Consider the following 22,164-nt stretch of genomic DNA (forward strand, 5'->3'; position numbering starts at 1 on the left):
ATAAAGGTAGTTTTCGGGTTTGTCAAGAAGCATGCTATGAGACATGGTCAATCAAGATGGGATTTGCCCCTCTCTGATTGAGACTGATATCTCTGGGCCCCTCGAGTGATCGGATCCGAAAATGCATGGCCATGCTACGTACGGTTAAGAGTTAACCTACAAAGGGATTCCGAATCACAGGATCGAGAAAGAGCGGTCGGCTTGAAGCTAGACCAAATATCGTGAGGCAAAGGGAATAGCATGTACATGATGTTGTGATGGTTCGTCTAATATGATCTTCGTGTGCATATAGGAGTTGGCACGTCTTGCTAGAGGCCGCTACCGACTATTGGGCCGAGTAGGAGTACTCGGACCATGTCTATACGTATCCGAACCCATAGGGTCACACACTTAAGGAGCTGGAAGCCTAATTCGGATGTGATCCGAGTTGGGTTAGGTTTAGAAGTACTAATGGGCCCGTTAGGAACCTCTATAAATAGAGGGGTGGGGGCGCCCTAGGGTTTACACCTTTTTGGCGAAATACATCTGCCGCGCCTCCCACGCCCTCGCCTGTTGCAACTCACGGATCTAGCAGTCCAGCTTGTGACGCTTCCTCCCTGCACGTGTGGATACCTTGGAGGTGTTACGCCTGCAACACTTGGACGAGCCACCGACGAGCCACGACAAGCTGCCGACGAGCCACGACGAGCCGACGACGAGCCGCGGCACGAGGGCGATCTTGCTGCACGTGGACGAGCTGCTGAGGAGCTGCTGGACGTCGACGTGATCGACTACGTACGACTACGCTGATCGACTTCGCTGCATCGACGCGAATCTACATCTTCCGCACTAGTAGTGCGTCGAGTGGTAATCTCGTGATCCTTATACGGCAGTTTTTCCTGGTTTACGCGGTAGAAAATTTTGTTTTGCGCTAGTGTAGCCTACCTCGTATCCCAACAGTGGTATCAGAGCTGTAGCTGTTTAGTTTTGGATTCGGGATGTGTGCATATGGAGATATGCGAGTTTTCAGTTTGATCTATGTCCTAGTTTCGTGCTCTTGCTGCAATGGTAGTGTAATGACATACTCCTACCGGTCGGTTTCCGCCATCGGAGTTAAGTGATACACGTAATTTCAGTTGCAGTGAGCGAAGATCAATATGATTGGTCGAATCAAAATCCAGGGTCATACGCCAGGCGCATTAGATGTGCAATAGTAGATGGGATCTACTACCGGGGTCGGGATTTTTGCCGTATGCATATGCTTCGGTAAATCAGCCGTAACTTTTCGGTACGATCTCGGATCAGGGTGAATTTTATATGAAAATTGATCTACAGAAAAAGTTACACATGAAATTCAACTGCTTTGCTATTTTTGGCGAAATTAGATTTCCCAAATTCGGCTTGGAAGATGGAGTTTTGGGCATCCGAAGTTTGGAACGTTAGGACGCTTAACTCTGTTTTGCAGGATGTATGTATCTTGTGATCAGTATGGCCCCTTTGTGTATGTGATGCATGTGTGTAACTCATTCGTGACTTGCGTGTCGCGCGTACGGCAACATGTCAGGAGCCATATGTGTTGTCACTTTATTGTATTTAATGGTCTGCGTACCAATCTGTGATGATCCAAGCAACTATGTAATCTTCATTACTAGCTTCTTTACTAGCTATTAGGCGTAATAGCATGTTGTAGTTCTTGGAGGACTCATCACCAGGAGGATGGCGCACATGGAACATGGAGATGGAGATCACCATGGTGAACAGGTTCTATGTAGATGGAGATCACCATATGAAAATGGGCCATACTGTGTCACAACTGTGTGAATGCTATTCTATTTATGTTTTACTTTCTGCATGCTGTGATGTACGATCTCTCACAAAGTTTAAGTTAGTATGCCCTCCCAACTAAAACTTGCACCGTCCCATGTCTTGTACAATTAGTGGTGGGTCTATGAAATTAGGGTACCACTAGTTTTCCTTGACTAGACGGGTTTGTGTCGGACACTTACACGCATAAGGGTTGGTTTGTTTAACAAGGTTATCTTAACGGTTAAGGACCTTGGGGCATAAAGGTTGGGCACCGAGACATAGAGATGTCACCCAACAACAGGAGTCATATGTGATATGATTAGCAAAAGTTGCTTACCGATCTACCTTATTTGCTAGCGGTGATGCTAAAGCTCACTAGGAGACTTGTTAGTTGTGGATCCTGAATCACTAAGTTTCAATAGAGGGATATTGATTTTAGTGGGAGTAGATTCTGTTAAAATAGTTTAATGTGATTTGCTCTATCATGGATACATTTGTCTTAGTGTATTTTGCATTACTTTTGTTGTAGATTAGATGGCACCTAGCAGCACTACACTGTTTGCTTTGCGTTCGGTCCTTGAGAACGACAAGTTGAATGGAATAAATTACTCGGATTGGATCCGTAACCTGATAATTGTTCTCAGGGCTGAGAAAAAGGAAGATGTTCTAGACAACCCACTACCAGAAGAACCTGCTGATGATGCACCCGCTGCTGCTAAGAATGCTTACAAGAAAGCATGTGATGGTAACCTCGAAGTAAGCTGCCTTATGCTTGCTTGCATGGAACCCGAGCTGCAGATGCAGTTCGAGACAAACCATGAGGCGCACGATATGATCGTGGCGCTTAGAGACATGTTCCAAACACAGGCCAAGACTGAAAGGTTCAATGTGTCTAAGGCCTTTGTGGAGAGCAAGCTAGCAGAAGGCGCAGCAGTAGGACCACACGTAATCAAGATGGTTGGTTACACTCAACGGTTGGAGAAGCTGGGCTTCCCACTAGGCCAAGAGTTGGCTACTGATTTCATTCTTTCGTCTCTTCCTCCTAGCTATGGGAACTTCATCTCGAACTACCATATGCATGGGACGGAGAAGGGTCTAAATGAGCTGTGTGGCATGCTTAAAACAGCAAAGGCTGACATCAAGAAAAGCGCTAGTACCAGCCATGTGATGGCTATACAGAACAAGCCTAGCTTTAAAAAGAAGGGCAATTCTTGGAAGAAGAAGGGCAAGGCTGGAACGTCCAAGCCAAACCCAGCGCCCAAGGTTAAAGCTGGACCTGGACCTGCTCCAGACAAAGAGTGCTTTTACTGTCATGAACTTGGTCACTAGAAGAGAAACTGCAAGCAGTACCTAGCTTCGTTGAAGAATGGCGGAAGTAAGAGTACTTCTACCTCAGGTACGCTTGTTGTTAATGTTATAGACAACATATTTCTTGCTAATACAATTATTAATTCATGGGTATTTGATACCGGATCGGTTGCTCATATTTGCAATTCGATGCAGGGAATGATAAGAAGTAGAAGCGTGGAAAGAGGAGAAGTTGATTTCCGCGTGGGCAATAATGCAAGAGTTGCTGCATTGACCATCGGGACGATGCAACTCCACCTCCCGTCAGGATTTATTATGGAGTTGAATAATTGTTATTTCATTCCTAGTTTAAGTCGAAACATTTTGTCTCCTTCATGCTTGATGAAGGATGGTTATTCATTTGCGAGTGAAAACAATGGTTGTGTGATCTCTAAGAATGATATGTTTATGTCTTTTGCACCCATTGTGAATGGATTATTTGTTTTAAATCTTGATGGTTCACCTGTCTGTAATGTAAGTGCTAAAAGACCTCGGCCTAATGATTTGAGTCCTACCTACTTGTGGCATTGTCGTTTGGGTCATATAAGTGAAAAGCGCATGAAGAAGCTCCATTCTGATGGACTTCTAACTTCGTTTGATTTTGAATCATACGAGACATGTGAAGCTTGCTTGCTAGGAAAGATGACCAAGACGCCCTTCACAGGATTTCCTCAAAGAGCAGTAGACTTGTTGGAACTCGTACATAGCGATGTATGCGGACCAATGAGCACGATGGCTAGAGGAGGATTCCAATACTTCATAACTTTCACTGATGATTGTAGTAGATATGGCTATGTCTACTTGATGAGGCACAAGTCTGAAACCTTTGAAAAGTTCAAGGAATTTCAGAATGAAGTTGAAAATCAGCGTGGCAAGAAAATTAAGGCCTTACGATCTGATCGTGGAGGCGAGTATTTGAGCCACGAGTTTAGCAATCATCTAAAGAGTTGCGGAATTGTTCCACAACTTACGCCGCCTGGAACACCTCAGAGAAACAGTGTATCCGAGCGATGTAATCGAACTTTGTTAGACATGGTTCGATCAATGATGAGTCAGTCGGACCTACCGTTGTCATTTTGGGGATACGCTCTAGAAACAGCAGCTTTCACACTTAATAGGGTACCATCTAAATCCGTAGTTAAGACACCATATGAGATGTGGACTAGAAAGGTTCCAAGTTTGTCTAAATATTTGGGGATGTGAAGTGTTTGTCAAGCGACTTCAGTCGGACAAGATCACACCCAAGTCGGACAAGTGCATCTTCGTGGGATATCCAAAGGAAACTTTGGGATATTATTTCTACAACCGGTTAGAGGGCAAAGTATTTGTCACTCGGAATGGGGTTTTCCTAGAGAAAGAGTTTTTCAAAGGAGAAAAGAGTGGAAAGATAGTGCATCTTGAAGAAGTTCAAGATGAGTCGATTGGGCAAGAATCAATGAGTGATGCTAATGTAGCAGAACAAGTTGAGATACCCATGGCAAGAGAAGCACCGCCACAACCACGAAGGTCGGCAAGGCTCCGCGAAATGCGGGAAATATTATTGTTGGAGGTATGCCCTAGAGGCAATCATAGAGATGATGATATTCCATTTGTATCCATGATTTATACTGTGTTCCTTGAATATCCATTAAAGGCTACTTAAATTGATTTGCAATTATGTGAATTGTGTGTGAAACTCTTTACTTGTATGGTTATTCTAAAGTTGTCCCTAGTCGGAGTTCATGTGAGGACACACATGAATATTAGACTAGCACATGTACTAGTTGATGACTATGTTTCACAAGTCATGGATATGGAGATGTTGAACTAATAATGTGGGCACATGTGGAGACATGTGCTAGGACTGACCCAACACGAGAAGTAGTTCTCTCTTTTAACAACATATACGCTTTGTCCTTAGACCTGAGATTGTCGCATGTATTCAAGATGTGGATCGACCTACTTAGGGGCTATCAAACTCTACGCCGTAACAGGGTAGTTATAAAGGTAGTTTTCGGGTTTGTCAAGAAGCATGCTATGAGACATGGTCAATCAAGATGGGATTTGCCCCTCTCTGATTGAGACTGATATCTCTGGGCCCCTCGAGTGATCGGATCCGAAAATGCATGGCCATGCTACGTACGGTTAAGAGTTAACCTACAAAGGGATTCCGAATCGTAGGATCAAGAAAGAGCGGTCGGCCTGAAGCTAGACCAAATATCGTGAGGCAAAGAGAATAGCATGTATATAATGTTGTGATGGTTCGTCGGATATGATCTTCGTGTGCATATAGGAGTTGGCACGTCTTGCTAGAGGCCGCTACCGACTATTGGGTCGAGTAGGAGTACTCGGGCCATGTCTATACGTATCCGAACCCATAGGGTCACACACTTAAGGGGCTGGAAGCCCAATTCTTATGTGATCCGAGTTGGATTAGGTTTAGAAGTACTAATGGGCCTCGGACCCAGAGGCCCGTTAGGAACCTCTATAAATAGAGGGGTGGGGGCGCCCTAGGGTTTACACCTTTTTGGCGAAACACATCTGCCGCGCCTCCCACGCCCTCGCCTGTTGCAACTCACGGATCTAGCAGTCCGGCTTGTGACGCTTCCTCCCTGCACGTGTGGATACCTTGGAGGTGTTGCGCCTGCAGCACTTGGACGAGCCACCAACGAGCCATGACAAGCCACCGACGAGCCACGACGAGCCGACGACGAGCCGCGGCACGAGGGTGATCTTGCTACACGTGGACGAGCTGCTGAGGAGCTGCTGGATGTCGACATGATCAACTACGTATGACTATGCTTATCGACTTCGCTGCATCGACGCGAATCTACATCTTCCGCACCAGTAGTGCGTCGAGTGGTAATCCCGTGATCCTTGTACGGCAGTTTTTCCTGGTTTACGCGGTAGAAAATTTTGTTTTGCGCTAGTGTAGCCTACCTCGTATCCCAACACCATGAATCTCTCGAAAGGTCACATATTGTGCAGGTATACAGGTCCGAGAATACCAATCTCTTTTACTAGGTGAACCAGTAAGTGCGTCATAATATTGAAGAAGGATGGTGGAAATAACAACTCAAAACTGACAAGACATTGCACCACATCATTCTGTAGCTTTGATAGCTTAGATGGATCGATTGCCCTCTGCGAAATCGCATTGAGAAACGCGCATAGCTTTACGAGCGGCAACCGGACATTTTCTGGTAGAACACCCCTCAGTGCAACCGGAAGCAACTGGGTCATCAACATGTGGCAGTCATGGGCCTTGAGATTTGTAAACTTCTTTTGTTTCATATTTATTATTCCCTTTATATTCGACGAGTACCCAGACGGGACCTTCATACTATTCAAGCATGCTATCCTTCTCTTCCTTCCTGAGAGTGTAACTGGCAGGACGTAAGTAGTGCTGTCCATTATCTCTCTTTTCCAGATGTAGGTCATCTCGTTGCCCCATGGCTTTCAGGTCCTGTCGTGCTTCGAATGTATCTTTCGAGATCCCATAAACACCCATGAAGCCTAGCACGTTTACGCAAAGATTCTTCATCAGGTGCATCACATCTATTGCGTTGCGAACCTCAAGGATTTTCCAATAAGGTAGCTCCCAAAATATTGACTTTTTCTTCCACATGGGTGCATGTCCGTTATCGTTGTTCGGAACAGGTTGGCTACCAAGACCCTTTCCAAAGACTACATTTACATCCTTCATCATCTCGAAGACACGCTTTCCATTACGGTGTGCAGGTTTTTTACGATGGTCTGGCGCCCCTTTGAAATGCATCCCGCTCTTTCTCAGCTGGTGGTGAGTAGGGAGAAATCGATGATGACCCATATAGACGACCTTCTTACAATGCTTCAAATACATGCTGTCTGTGTCGTCTAAACAGTGGGTGCATGCTCGATATCCCTTATTTGTTTGTCCCGAAAGGTTACTCAGTGCAGGCCAATCATTGATGGTTACGAACAACAATGCTCATAGATTAAAGATCTCTTGTCTATCCTCATCCCACACACATACACCTTCTTCCTTCCAGAGCTGTAAAAGGTCATCAACCAACGGTCTTAGGTACACGTCAATGTCGTTGCCAGGTTGTTTTGGGCCTTGGATAAGCGCCGACATCATAATGAACTTCCGCTTCATGCACAGCCAAGGAGGAAGGTTGAACATACATAGGGTCACAGGCCAAGTACTATGGCCACTACTCAACTCACCGAATGGATTGAATTCATCAGTACTTAAACCAAACCTTATGTTCCTTGCTTCACTTTCAAAGTCCGGGAATGCTCTATCAATTGATATCAACTGTGCCCCATCTGCGGGGTGTCTCAGCATCTCATCTTCCTTACGGTCTTCTTTGTGCCATCGCATCAACTTAGCATTTGCCTTGTTCCTGAACAAGCGCTTCAAGCGTGGTATTATAGGGAAATACCACATCACCTTCGCAGGAACTCTCTTCTTGGGAGACTGCCCCTCGACATCACCAGGATCATCTCGCCTGATCTTATACCGCAAGGCTTCGCAGACGGGACAAGCATCCAATTTCTCGTATTCATCACCACGATAGAGGATACAGTCATTAGGGCATGCGTGTATCTTCTGAACATCCAATCCGAGAGGGCAAATAATCTATTTAGCTTCATATGTTGTGGACGGTAATTCATTATTCTTGGGGAGAATCTTCTTGACAATGTTCAACATCCCCTGAAATGCCTTATTGGACACACCATTTTTTGCCTTCCATTGCACAAATTCTAGTATCGTACCTAGTTTTTTATGGCCTTTGCTGGCAACCTGGGTACAACAATTTTTGGTGATCATCTATCATGCGCTGCAACTTTGCTGCTTTCTTCTCAGTTTCGCAATCTCTGTATGCATCTCGTATCACCTGACCAAGGTCATCAGTAGGGCCATTTTCTGCAAACTCATCTTCATCAACCTCGCCCATTGTAGTACGTGCAAAAGCTTGGCTAGCAACCCAGTTCGGAATGGTCTCATCTTCCTCCTCCTCCTCGCCATCTTCCATTATGACCCCTCGTTCACCGTGCTTGGTCCAAACCAAATAGTTAGGCATGAAACCGTATTTAAACAAGTGGCTGTGAATAGTCCCCCAGGAATCCTTTGAATACTCCTTCTTGTTATTGCATTGGAAGCATGGACAACATACGAACCCATTCTCTGGCTTGTTCGTTTTGACCACTTCGAGAAAATAATGCAAGACATCAATGAACACCTTGTTCCGCCTGTCTGCATTATACATCCATTGCCGGTCCATCTGCATCGTATTACGCATGAAAATAGATTACACTTGGCAATGGATTATGCGTGAAAATTGATTAAAGATTCAAACAACATGGTACAATACAACAACATGAAGATCCAAATACACATATTTAAATTAAAGATCCAAATAACATGATACAATACAACAAGCCATCCACTGGTTATTATCTAGGAGGACTTTAAGCATCCTTGGACGGTGAAGACGAAGGTTCCGCTGACCCAGCCTCATCCTTAGGTTTATTTGTGCCGCCTGAAACGGTAGTACTAAGTGGACGTGAAACACCCGGGACTGAGGTGGAGCATAACGACCACCAAAAGGAGGTTCCTGACCCGCGGCAATAGCTTCTTCATGACGTTGCTGCAAATAACGAAGTATTGCTTTTTCCAGCACGCTCTTTTTCTTCGGCTTATGCTGAGGGCCAACTATGATTTTCCCCTTGCCGAAAGAGGAACCACAATCACCCCCACCATCGCCACTTCCTTCAGTAGCAGAAGCCATCTATGTAAAAAAATTATTACCTTAACACTGCATAAGTTGTTGAACTTGAAGACCGTGATCATCTCGCGAGCATGTCCTCAACTGGGCGGGACCGCACTTCGTCATGAAAGAGGTTCGATTCTACGGAAAAGGGGACACGGTCACGATGTCCGTATCCACTCTTTCTCGTAGAATCGAACCTCCTTCTTGACATACGTTGCTGCTCGGCGGAGAAAACCTTATTGAATTTGATAAGTTCAACAAGTAGCAGAAGTCATCTATGTACAAAAATTCTTTCCTTACCACTGCAGAAGTTGTTGAATTTGAAGACCATGATCATCTCGCGAGCATGTTCTCAACTGGGCGGCACCGCACTTCGTCATGAAAGAGCTTAGATGCTACAGAAAAGGGGACACGGTTACGATGTCCGTATCCACTCTTTCTCGTAGAATCGAACCTCCTTCTTGACATACGTTGCTGCTCGGCGGAGAACATCCTCGCAGAGATGAACATGGTATGCAAGTTCAACAAGTATGGATTTGAAAAACAATATTGAATTTGATAAGATAAACCGTCTAGACAAGGTAGCATCATTCTTAAACCACTGCAAGAATGCATACTATATATGACACATCAATCTCCCTCACATTCTAGCTCAAAATACCTCTCCATTTTCTACTTCATTACATTCTAGCAAATATTCTTTCCATCTCCAAAGCATAAATCAAAGCATAATACGAGGATGAAGTAGCAAACCTTCACAACACTTGTGTTAGCTGAGTGAAATTTCTACAAAAATGAGGGAAAAAACTTCGAGCAGCACCTCCCTTGCTTCGGCACCACCGGAGAGTAGGTGAAGCTCAGCTCTCTGTCAATGTGCTGGACTGGCTCGAGCTAGAGGAGGAAGAAAGTCCTCTGTCTTGGTATATAATGGGGATGAGTTTTTATCCCGGTTAAAAACTCCAACCGGACAAAACACCTTTTGTCCCGGTTGAAAGTTTAGTCTCGGTTGGAGGTTTCAACCAGGACAAAAGGGACACCCTTTTATCCCGGTTGGAAGCTCCAACCAGGACTAAACTTTTTGTCCCGGTTGGAGGCTCCAACCGGGATAAAAGGTCCACCCTTTTATCCCGGTTGGAGCCTCCAATCGGGACAAAAGGGTGCCGCCACCGACGCCCCGCAACTAGCCGTTGCAACCGGGGCTAAAGGGGGCCTTTAGTCCCGGTTGCAATTACCAACCGGGACTAACTCTCCCCTCCATTTTTGCCTACCGTGGCGCACCCCCTTTCATCCCGGGCCAACTTTAAACCGGGATAAAAGGGGCGCATCGAAAGCCAATTCTCTACTAGTGACCATTGCCCCCTTCTCTTTCCTCCCTCTATCTCCGCCAGCCATATATGAGGGGGCAATGGAGTTATTTTCCACCAAAGATGTTAAAGTTTAACACACCATCCAAAACCCCAATGTGTTAAACTTTAGCACTCCATTTGAGAGTGTTAAAATTTTAACACTTGTTAAACTTTAACACAAGGTATCCAAACAGGCCCTTAGCTACAATCGACAATGAGGGTGACTGTTCGCATGGGAGGAGACAACTCCGTTGCTATATCCCTGTCTTGATGTTGCCATGCTCTCGATGGCCAATTCTCCCTAGTTGGCTCCCAGAGATGCCAACTGGAGCACAAGGACTATGAGGTGAGGGATTTGGAGGTGTGGTGTCTCGATGCCTCAGATTTTCAGAGCTGACAGGTTTTAATACATAATACACAAAAGTAATGTGCAACAAAACAAGGGAGCGATGTAAACTCTACCGAATCCAATGAACAAAGATTGATACTTATGCTTAAACTTTTTATAGTTTTCCTATTATACAAATAACAAGAAACTAAAATGCTATTGTGTGTGTAGCGAATACAGGAAAAGAACATCTGTGAGGTACCAGTAAGGTCAACAATAGTGATCATCGGTGGTGATGTAAAGGGCAAGAGAGTGGATTGCCAGTGAGGGCAGCCAGTGAGAGCGCAGTATCATGGTTTATATTAGGTATATATAAAAAGGGAAACCGAATTCACAGGTCCAAGTTGTCGAGAATGTTCAGTTAATTTTGTCTGGCATCTCACTTTTGTCTCATTAATTGGATGAAATGATGTATTTTAAAAGTAGTTAAAAAGGCTGAAATGATATGCATTTTTATTTATTCTCACATAATAGCAATGAAAAGACCCATATTGAGAGCTACGGAATTGATTGGGCTATAATAAAATTCTGATTTTGGCATAGACCAATCAAACCCACAATTTGGTATAAAACGAAACAATGGGCTACCGCTCAATGAGAAACACACCTTAACTCGCTAGCCCTAATGAATCGGTCTATGAAGCATCTGTTTTCCGTAAGGACTAAGTAGACACATAAGCCTTTTCCTGTCCATCACAGAAAATGCTCATGTTTAATTAGTTGCAACCTTATACAAAATCAAGATAAAATAATGGCACACGTCCTAGAATAATTAGTTGCACAAAGAGAAGAACATATTCGTAAAAATTCTTCTACATCTTTGTGCACAAAAGTCGATCAAGGACCTCATTTGAACAGCCTACTGTAAATATCTCTAATCAATTTTGAACAATCTTCTTATCATATTGAACATGTGTGATATTTCTCTATTCCTTGTAAAATCATCCACCCTTTCATACTCTTATAAGGGGTATGAAAATTAGAACAAGTATAATGCTAAGTAATGTCACTAAACCTAATTAACACCAAAATATGCATCAGTTAAAAGTGACATAAATGGCAATATATAAACTGCTCTAAGCAGTGTTGCAGTGATCTCAATCAACGGATTCACATGAAGCTGCAACTATTCAGGACCCCTTAGCGATGAGCTCACACGGTTTCTTATTGCCTTTTTCCTTCACTAGGTAATGGCCCGTGCGTTGCGACACGCAGCAATAATTATTGACCAAACAATCAATAAACAACTCACAACTAAAATTATGCGCAGAAGATTTCATACCTGTGTGAATTCAAATCAAAACTTTCGGATTTTATTCTCTTGATATGAATGTGTGTTAGAAAATTAGCATCGCTAAGGGTCGCATAAAGCTAAGAAGAGTTAAACTTAACAGTAATAAATTTGAAGTTCACGTGACATTTCATCGAGGCCCAGTAGCATGCCCACGTGATCATCCTATTTGAGCTTGAAATTGATAGCCATAGAATTAGTAGATAACTTTCTTAATCGTGGACCTCTAATTCTTTATCTATATTCTGGATATTGAACATCCTCTTTTGGTTGTGGTATTCTTGATCTATGCACACCCAAGGCCTGGTGCGGCTTAGGCCTTATTTGCTCACCTACATGGTTGATTGAATTTAGAGCTTCACTGCTAATTAGGTCATGTTTGAATCCCTCATCTAAAGTTAAGCTGGCTAAATTTAGCCACTTTAGATTCAAATAGGACCTGGCTAAACTTTAGTAGCTCCCCACCTACCTCGGGAAATCCCCCGATGTTCCCCTCCTGCTCCCCCGCCGTCGGCCTCCACGTGCGCCGGCCCTCTGGCGCCGCCTCCCCCCCTCCCTTCCCCTTTGGCACCGCCTCCCCACGTCGCGCCCATCGGCAGCAGCAACCTCAGCCCCCAGCATCCTATGACCTCAAGATTGACCTCGACCCTGCATCCTGGACGCCGTGGAGGCCGCCCTCATGCTCCTCTGCTCCGCCTCCACCCGCTACATCTGCATGTACATCCTTTGCCTCCTGCTACTTGGATCTCTGCATCGGTAGCTACGGGAACAACAGGGAGAGAGGTGGTGGATAAGAGCGATGGAAGGATGGAGATGAGCATGAGAGGAGTTGAGCTGTTTTGATTATTCACATGTCATACATGGGCACCTTGGTTTTGTTGATCAAGATGACAGTGGCTGTGGCCACTAACCGAGAGCAACAATATTGATGAGCTAGTTGAGATTTTATCCACGGAGGGTAGTAAGGTAACAAGTAGCATTTAGCTGGTGGATCCAAACACCTCCAAGTTTGGCTGGCTAAATTTTAGCTAGCTAAAAATAAGTTCTTAAACTTTAGCCAGCTAAAATTTAGATGGGTGGATCCAAATAGGGTATTAATCTAGATTATAGAGGGATTAAATGGGATAGGGAATTTTATTTTAGGGATAATTGCATATGTACCCTAATTTTAACCTCTAACTGCATGGTGGCCCCTCCTTTCTCAACTTTGCAAATTTGGACCATTTTCTTAACTTGAGTCTTCGCTTTGTCTAAACAAGGGGAGATGACTTAACTCCCCCACCTTATCCGTTCACACCAAAGTCATCAGCTCCTCGCTCTTTCCCTCGGGTGACGTTTGGATGTATTGTGGGAAAGGGCAAATAAATTCGTGTCGTCTAATAGGTGGTCTTATACATTGACACATAATCTTAAGATAACTCAATAGGTAACCCGTACAATGGGTTGTCTTATAAGTTGTCTACTAGAGCTATGTAATTTCTTAATTTGTGCATATCAAAAAAGAAATATTATCAGTTGCATGGTAACAATAACTCGTACAATGGTTCTTGTGTTGTCTCATAGTCCTGCAATTTAGCTCATGAGATGGTTATTTTGCAAAACAACGACCTCTTTCTCTCTTCTCGCTCTCTCTCTTCCACATCATAAAAAATCCTTTGTGACACTGTATGAGACGACCTATGAGACCGCTGACGTGTAGCAACGTACTTGCTCGAAGGTAAGCCAAAGAAAATAAGCACGTGGGAGAGAGCAATGCTTCATTATTTGGAAAGATGTCATGAAGATGTTGTTGCGGCGGGTTAGGAACCTCATTTTGCTGGTCGTTATGCTCCGCCGCCAGTCCCAGGGGTTTCAGGTCCAATGAGTACTACCGTCGCAGGAGCCACAAATCAACCACAGGATTGGGCTGCAGCAAAACCTTCATCTTCGCCATCCAAGAATGCTTAAAGTCCTCCTTGATATTACTTAGTGGATGGTTTGTCATAGTGTATCATGTTGTTTGGGTCTCAAATTTAAATTTGTGTATTTCTATCTAAATTTTCAGCAACATTTGAGTTTAATAAAATTTGTATAATATTTGTTATGTTTCATGTATAATTCTATGGATGATCAGAATATCTTTGGCTCAGTAATACTTTGTAGATGGATCGGCAATGGATGTACAGCGTGGACAAACGCTCCATTGAGTACATTAATGGCTTGCATGGTATTTCTCGATCTGACAGAGTCCATGCTAGTTGTTTGGTTTCATTTGTTGTCCATGCCGAATTTGCAAAAATGAGAAGGATCACTCATCTAGAAAGACTATTCACGCCCACATATACAGTTCAGAATTCATGCCTAACTATTTCGTTTGGACCAAGCATGGGGAAAGAGGAGTTATGATGGAAGATGATGATGATGAAGAAGAAGATAATAACTACATTCCTAACTAGAATCAAGGAGGTGCCTTTGCAGATGATGCAATGGGCGAGGCTGAAGAAGAGATGGTTGCAGAAGAAGGTCCTACCGATGATCTAGGTTAGGTGTTGCACGATGCAAAGAAAGACTGCAAGAATGTGAAGGAATCAAAGAAGTTTGAGCGTATGTTAGATGATTATAAGAAATTGTGGTACCCAGATTGCAAACATGGGCAAAAAATATGGGTACCACACTGGAAATGCTGCAATGGAAGGTAAAAAATGGAGTTTCAAACAAGGGTTTTGATGAGTTAATGAAAAGTATACAGAACATGCTTCCTGAGGGGAACGAATTGCCATCCTCAATGTACGAAGCGTAAAAGGTTGTTTGCCCTCTTGGTTTGGAGATACAAAAGATACATGCATGTCCTAATGACCGTATCCTCTATCGTGGTGAGGAATACGAGAAATTGGAGGTCTGTCCTGTGCTGCGAAGCGCTGCGTTATAAAATCTGGCAAGATAACCCCAGTGATTTTGAGGGGCAGGCCAGCAAGAACAAATTTCCTATGAAGGTAGTGTGGTATTTCCTTGTAGTACCATGCTTGAAGTGTTTGTTCAGAAAAAAAGACACATGCAAAGTTGATGCGTTGGCATAAAGAAGAACGTAAGCAATATGAAATGATCAGACACCCTGCTGATGGGTCCCAATCGAGGACAGTTGACAGAGAATTTCCCAAGTTTGAAAAGGATACATGGAACATATGGTTTGGTTTAAGTACAGATGGACTCAATCTATTCGATGAGTTCAGTAGTGGTCATAGCACTTGGCCTGTCACCTTATGTATGTTCAACCTTCCAACCTGGATGTGCATGAAACGGAAGTTAATTATGATGCCGGTAATTATCCAAGGCCCAAAACAACCTGGCAACAACATTGATGTTTTACCTAAGACCGTTGATTGATGAACTTTTAATGTTATGGAAGGAAGAAGATGTACGTGTGTGGGATGAGGATAAAAAGGAGAATTTTAATCTACAAGCATTGCTATTCGTAACCATCAATGTGTGACAACCCTAGCTAATTTAGCTTTGTTTAAGCATGAATAGGGAGATTAGGCACTCAATTAGCACATGAAAGGTCTAAACTGCCCTTTAGAAACTTAATTTTGGGATCAATTTAAAACTTGAATTTTATATAGGAACTTGAGTTTTTATCAATCTAAGAGTTGTAGAACTTTACAAACCCAACAAATTTTGTTATTGTCACTTTGAATGTTTTGGAGAGTAAGAGGTCTAAAAACTAGATTTAAATTCAGGAGCAATTCAAACACATCTCCAGAATCACCGAGTCCTGAGAATACAGCTGATTAGAGTAGTTTAGCTTCAGTTATTTCAAATTCTAGACCTGGACTTGAGTTGGAGCTTTTATGAAAGTTGTAGAGTACACTTTGGAGAACAAGTTTGTTAATATGAGCCTGGACTAAATCACCCTAGAAACTACTCAAATTCTAGGCTAAACTCAGCCTTAATTTAAAAAACAGCAAAGACAGCTGCAAGTCTGAACCAGTGAAAGATATCAACTTGGCGTGCAGATTTCTCACACCATTTAAACTGAACTCGAGCTAAACCCTATATAAAAGTTGGAGTCCTGAGGGTGTGCTACAACTCCACTTATTTGACCTAGGCCCAAAACTCAACAGAATCATTTCAAATTTCAACCCAAAGTCAGCTAAAACACTAAAATCAGCCTAAACTCGAAAATCAGCCAAGTCTTAAAAGCCGGCGTTCCCAAGAAGTTTGAACTCAAATAACATCAAAATGATCACGATTTTGCATGGAGAGTCTTTCTAAAACTTGTAAGTTGAAGTCAGGACTACAAACTATAGTTTGGGAAATTTTCAACTTCCTTTGAGAAATTTTGAGAAAACGACGCTTGAACGGACGCTTGAACCTAGCCCCTCCGTGCGACACCGCGTTTCGCTGGAACGCCAGTGCGCGCGCACCGCATGCTCCAGACCGCCATCTGGTGCATGTTGCCGCCTCACCGGCGTGTGCGCCTTGCCTAACCACCACCGCGACAGGACTGGATGAGCATCCCAGCTGCCCGAGAGCCACCCGAGCACATCTCCGCCTCTTGGCGCGCATCCTCGCTCACCAGTAAGCGCACTGCCCCTTGCCACCCCGCGAACGCCACCCTCGCCACATCGCAGCCGTTCGCTGGCACGCGCCGCCGCATCCAATGGTCGCCGTCGATGAGACAGGTCGGCCCGGCGCTTCGGCCAGTGGCTGCGCAAGCTCAAATCCACCCCTCCGCTCCACATCTCCGTCGGCCACTCCTTGCCTCGCCTTTCGCCACATGCACACACCACAATGTGACACGTCGCACTCGTAGGATCGCCAGCTCCCCTCTGTCACTTGCTGCCTTGACGCGACAAATTGCGCTCCGCACGCACACCCCAGAGGCTATAAAAGCCATTGCAACTCGCCGGAGCACCCTCCCCGTGCTGCCGAAGCTCTGCCCCCATTCTGCCTTGCCTACTCGACGTGGAGACCCCACTCCCGCACTGCACCGCCGCCCGCCGACACCTCCACTCGCTCCCTCACGCCTCGCTGCATCTTCCCGAGCCACCGCCACAAGCGCTGCGTCGACGAGCTCGCCGGAACGCGCCAGCCCACCACCGGTCTTCTTCCCCAACAACGACAGCTGCCTCCGCGCTGTCTCAGCCGCCCCTTCCTTCACCAAACCCACTCAAGGTGAGCTCCTGGTCGTGCCCTTCCCCTTCTCTCCCACTGCCGCACCACCGTTTTGACGGGTTTTGGCCAGACCCGCCGCCAGCCGAGGGGAGGGACGATATTGCTTTGATTGGAAAACTTCCAGGGGCCTTCGTGTTAAATTCCAGGGGCTGATTTGTGAATGTTTGAAAACCTGTAGGGGCCCTGCGTAAATGTGCCAGTGACTTTTCTATTTTAAATTGGATTAAATGGCTTGAACCTTGAAAAATGCATAACTAATTGTAGAAAAGTGATAAAAATACCAAACCACTTTTGTATGAATCCTTGAGATGCATAGTTTCACAGAGAAGTACTTTTGCACTTGCCACTGTTGTGTATATTTCTTTAGATTTTGTTTAGAGTTTAAGCCTTTAAATGCTTAGTAAATCATCCAAAAATGTTAAAATAGCAACACTACCTCTGTTAGCTTTGTAACCTTGAGCTTGTGCTAAGAAAAATAGTTGTGACCCTAGTTTAGATGTTTTGTACACTATTTTAGATTTAACCTTGAAACCTAGGGTGAAATCTTACTTTTTGCATAATAAGTTAAATATGGTAGAGAAAAATGTGAAACCACTTTTGTTAGGTTATGGATGCCAAATGCTCACTAGGAAAAATAAGGATCACTGTATGAAACCTTTTGAAAAATGTTTTTCTTTTTATGCAAAGTTAAATAATAGATAAATATGGGAAATAGATGTCCTTCACCAAAATCCTTAAAACTTTACCAAAGACTATGTTGCACCTATGTAACTCACTATTAAAATTTCAGCAACAAACTCCCTGTGTAAAGCAAGATAAAAATAGTTAATTGCTTGCTACCTTAGGATAATGAAATAATTTTGATGTTTTTTTGTAATAATTAAATGGACTCCAAATTTCTACACTAACTTAGGAATGGTAGTAAGGGTAAAATGGTAATTTTAGAAGAGGTACAGAAAAATATTCAAAAATAGGATAACTTTCCAATCTAGAGTCTAATAAGCTTGTCACATGTATGAATACAACCACCATCAAGATTGAGCTAACTGCTTAAAATCGGAAAACACTGCAACTATGATGAAGGTACTGTAAGTGTGTAAGTGTCAGTCTAAGTGTAGTTGGTCTCAAAATGAACTTTACCTTACCATAATATATGAAATGCGATTCAGACTCGCTAAATATGAAGCATTGAATTATCTGCACAATCATCACGTGTAGAAGTGAATCTCGCCGACGGGACTTACGAGCTTCACCCAGCGCAAGAAGAAGAGCCCCCGGTAGATCTACATCACTTGGAGGCCGAGCCCGTACAAGAGCAAGCTCCCGAAGACCCACTAACTTCCTCTGAACTTGAAGGCAAGTCCCGGAGCATGTTCCTGTTTTCTAAACTTTCACTAAAGCCGTTGTAGAAGCATCTGAAATACTCGGCTATCTGGGTGGAGGTGAACAGGCTGCCAGGAAAGGCCGATGCCGCCTCACCAAAAGAGGTACACCAACGACGGACTGTAGGATTTTCCTCTGATTCGATGTTTGGGAATGTTTTGGTCTCTAGTTGAGCTAGAGGGTAATGAACCACCAGGGACCACCAGGATTACCAATCGGCTCTCCATTTGATAATTTAACAGCAATCTAGTGCATCATGCGGTAGGCCGACCCTAACAGGTGCTTCCCTAGAGGGATGGTGGATCCTCTTGCTAGGGCTTCGGCCAAAGCTTGTGTATTGGAGGAGGGGCCAACTGCTCTGCCGCAGAAGAGGTGCTTCTCTAACCACATCATCAAGAAGGCTGAGTATTCTCTCTCTCCAATTGTCCCAGTCTTCATGTTTCTATTGATATACCCCTTCCACCCGCCGATTCCTTTCGTTTCTAGCCGATGGCTCGGCTTGATCAGATAATTAAAAGGTGTATCGGAGGAAGAGATGTTGAGACCAGTCAACATCAAAACATCTGCCAGAGTCAGGGTCATGGGTCCGTGCCCAAAGAGAAACGCGTTGAGCGATTCAGACCAGAAATAAGAGGCTGCTATCACCAGGGGTTCATTTTTCTCCATCTGGGACAAGGATAGATTTATGCATTGGCCGATTTTCAATTCGTTCCATTGAACTCTCTTGGAGTTGGCCATTCTTTGATACCATTCTTTCCAGCCGGGAGTTTCGTTCGGCCAAGATTAAACGTGCCTGCCCACTGGCTCAAATCCATAGGCGATTGTTTAAAAGGGATCCTATGGGTTTCTAAATTGATCAGATCAGTCGGGTCTGGATTCCCCATAGGGCCTAGGCAGATAAGACCAGGTGCGTCGGAAAGGCAGATGGTGATTTGATGTCTAACTGCCTAAGGAAGGTAAAAAAGGAAGAACTAAGAATAGATCTAAAAAATGCATGGGCGGTAAAAAGAAAAGAGGAAAGTTTCGGGTGTTTACCTCCAGAATAAAGCTCATGGTCGCCGATGGAGTTGCTGGTGAAGCCTCCATTGCGGATGGGGTTGCTGATGGAGCCGCCATTGAGGGAAAGTGAAGTGGGATGCAGACGAAAGAAAAGATCGTCGGAGAGATGTGACTGGAAGCCAAAGGGGCGGTGGGATGTGATGGAAGAGGATTTGCCGGGGAAAGGAGAATTACTGAGCTTGTAGAGAAGAAGCGGCAGAGGGTGCTGGTATTTAAAGACGGTCCGAGAGAAGGGGTAAAGGTGGGATTTTTACCGTTCCGTCTACGCAAATTTCGGAGGAACGATTGTCTCAGGCGCCCAATTCGAAAAGATTGCAATCATTAGGTAGAAGACCGCGAAACAGAAGGGAATTTTCACCGCGTTTGTTTCGGAGAGAAGGTTAAAAAAGAATTTCGAAGTAAAAGTTATGTTTTACTCCAAAACTGGGGGGCATGTGTTGACGCCAGATTTTGACACGTATTTTGAATCGGCGTCAGAGAAGGAAAAGATTGGCCGATACGGCGGATTAAAAGCTACAGTTGGGAATCGGCCGATTGGTGCTGCAGTATATCGGCCGATTGGTGAACGGAGTTGATGAAGGATGGCCGATTGGAAGGTTGGGCCAATATGGGCTTAAGGTGGGACAGAAAAGAAGAGAGAGAGAGATTGGCCCGTGGGGGTATGATAACCAACTCCGATACGAGTTGCGTTTGTAAATATTTGTTTTCGTTTAAGATTAGAGATAGATCCTAGTCGGTTAAGAAATCAATTGTAACAGGCTATAAATAGCCATCTCTAGAGATTTGTAAAAGAATACATCAATCAATACAAACAACTTACTTTTTCATCATATTTTACTTTCAAGTCGGCGACTTCGCCAATACATCTTTTTCTTTCACGAGTTCGTACGGGTTGGCAGGGTTGCATCGACAAGATCTCCGGCCGATTCTGTAAGTTCCGTTTATCGAGTAATATCTAAGCTTTAACTTTGGACGCATCGCTGTTGTTTCATTTAGATTTATTCACCAGTTATCGATATTAACTAGAATTATAGGTTTTATCTATCGTTTTAGTTTTTAACATCAGTTATCCAGCTTGAGATTTGGACTGTCAGCTCTATTACTGTTATTCTTATTCATCGTCATATAGCTGATTAGATTTATCTCATGTGTTGCATTTGTAGCGTTGTTTAGCCTACTCTAGTAGTTTCCTTACAATCGCTACGTGATTATCGACTGTTCTATAGCCGGTCATCTCTATAGCAAATCGGTCGATCCACTGATACACTTTTCGAGATAGATTGGAATTTTAGCCGATCGAAACCCCTGGAATTTAATACGTTTCTTTTCTTGTCAATCAACAGGTCAGATTAACTGGCACGCCGCGCGATCGCACCAGGGCGATTACCCAAACAGGAGTTAAGCAGATTCTCCTGGGTCGTGTGTCCGACGCCGAAGATCATCGGCCAGTTTTTAGCGCCAACACCCAGTAAGACAGTTCAAAAAAAAAACTCTTCTTCCTTCAATTGTGCCATCTAGTCTCCTCTTCACGCTGCTTCCTCTTTTCAGCACACCTTCCCCATCCAATGGCACTGGAGGCTCCCTCTTTTCCACCTGGTTGTTAAAGCTAATCTTGTTGCGGCGCCACCTGTGATCCATTGGTAAAAAGCGGCGATGACCCATGTAGCAATGCTTTGAACCAAATTTCAGCCATAAATAGTCAGTATCCTTGTGGCAGTATGGACATGCAAACTTGCCTTTTGTGCTCCAACCAGATAGCATGCCGTATGCTGGGAAGTCATTAATTGTCCAAAGAAGAACAACACGTAGAGTGAAATTCTTCTTTACCTTTGCATCCCATGTCTGAACACCGTTGAGCCAAAGATCTTTGAGCTCATCAATAAGGGCTGCAAATAAACATCAATATTATTCCCTAGAGATTTTGGCCCCGGTATCAACATTGACATCATCCAGAACGGTTGTTTCAAACACAACCAAGGAGGCAAATTGTAAGGGATTAGGATCACAGGCCATGTAGTGTATGTCACGTTCAACATCCCAAATGGATTGAAACCATTAGATGCAAGACCCATCCTAACATTACGAGGATCCAAAGCAAATTCCTTATAAATTTCATCCACGTTTTTCCATGCCATGGAGTTAGCAGGGTGCCGCATTTTTCCATCTTGAACAAGTCCCTCCTTATACCAACGCATATATTCAAATGTGGTCGCTCTCATGTATAACCTTTGCAGATGAGGGGTCACTGGAAAATACCTTAGGATTTTCTGTGGAACACGCTTCTTAGGTGCAGCATCACCACTAGCTGCCTCCTTCTCACTTGAACCAACAGGTTTCCATCTACTCTCTCCACATGTTGGATATTTATCCAAGTCAGCATATTGTTTCCTAAATAAAACACAATCATTGATACATGCATGTATCTTTTCATAGTCCAGCCCAAGATCACTAACTACCCTTTTCACTTTATCCAAACTATCTGGAACACAATGGCCTTCAGGGAGCACAAGCGAGAACAGCTGAAGCACAGCCTACAGAGCACTGTTACTGAGACCAAATATGCACTTAATCTGAAATAGCCTGACAATGAATGAGACCTTAGTAGCCTCCTTGCAACCTGGATATAGTTCATTTTGCACCTCAGTTAATAACTTAAAGAATTTCTTAGCGCTT

The sequence above is a fragment of the Setaria viridis genome, chromosome 8, assembly GCF_005286985.2.
Source record: "Setaria viridis chromosome 8, Setaria_viridis_v4.0, whole genome shotgun sequence".
In the NCBI taxonomy this organism is placed as follows: domain Eukaryota; kingdom Viridiplantae; phylum Streptophyta; class Magnoliopsida; order Poales; family Poaceae; genus Setaria; species Setaria viridis.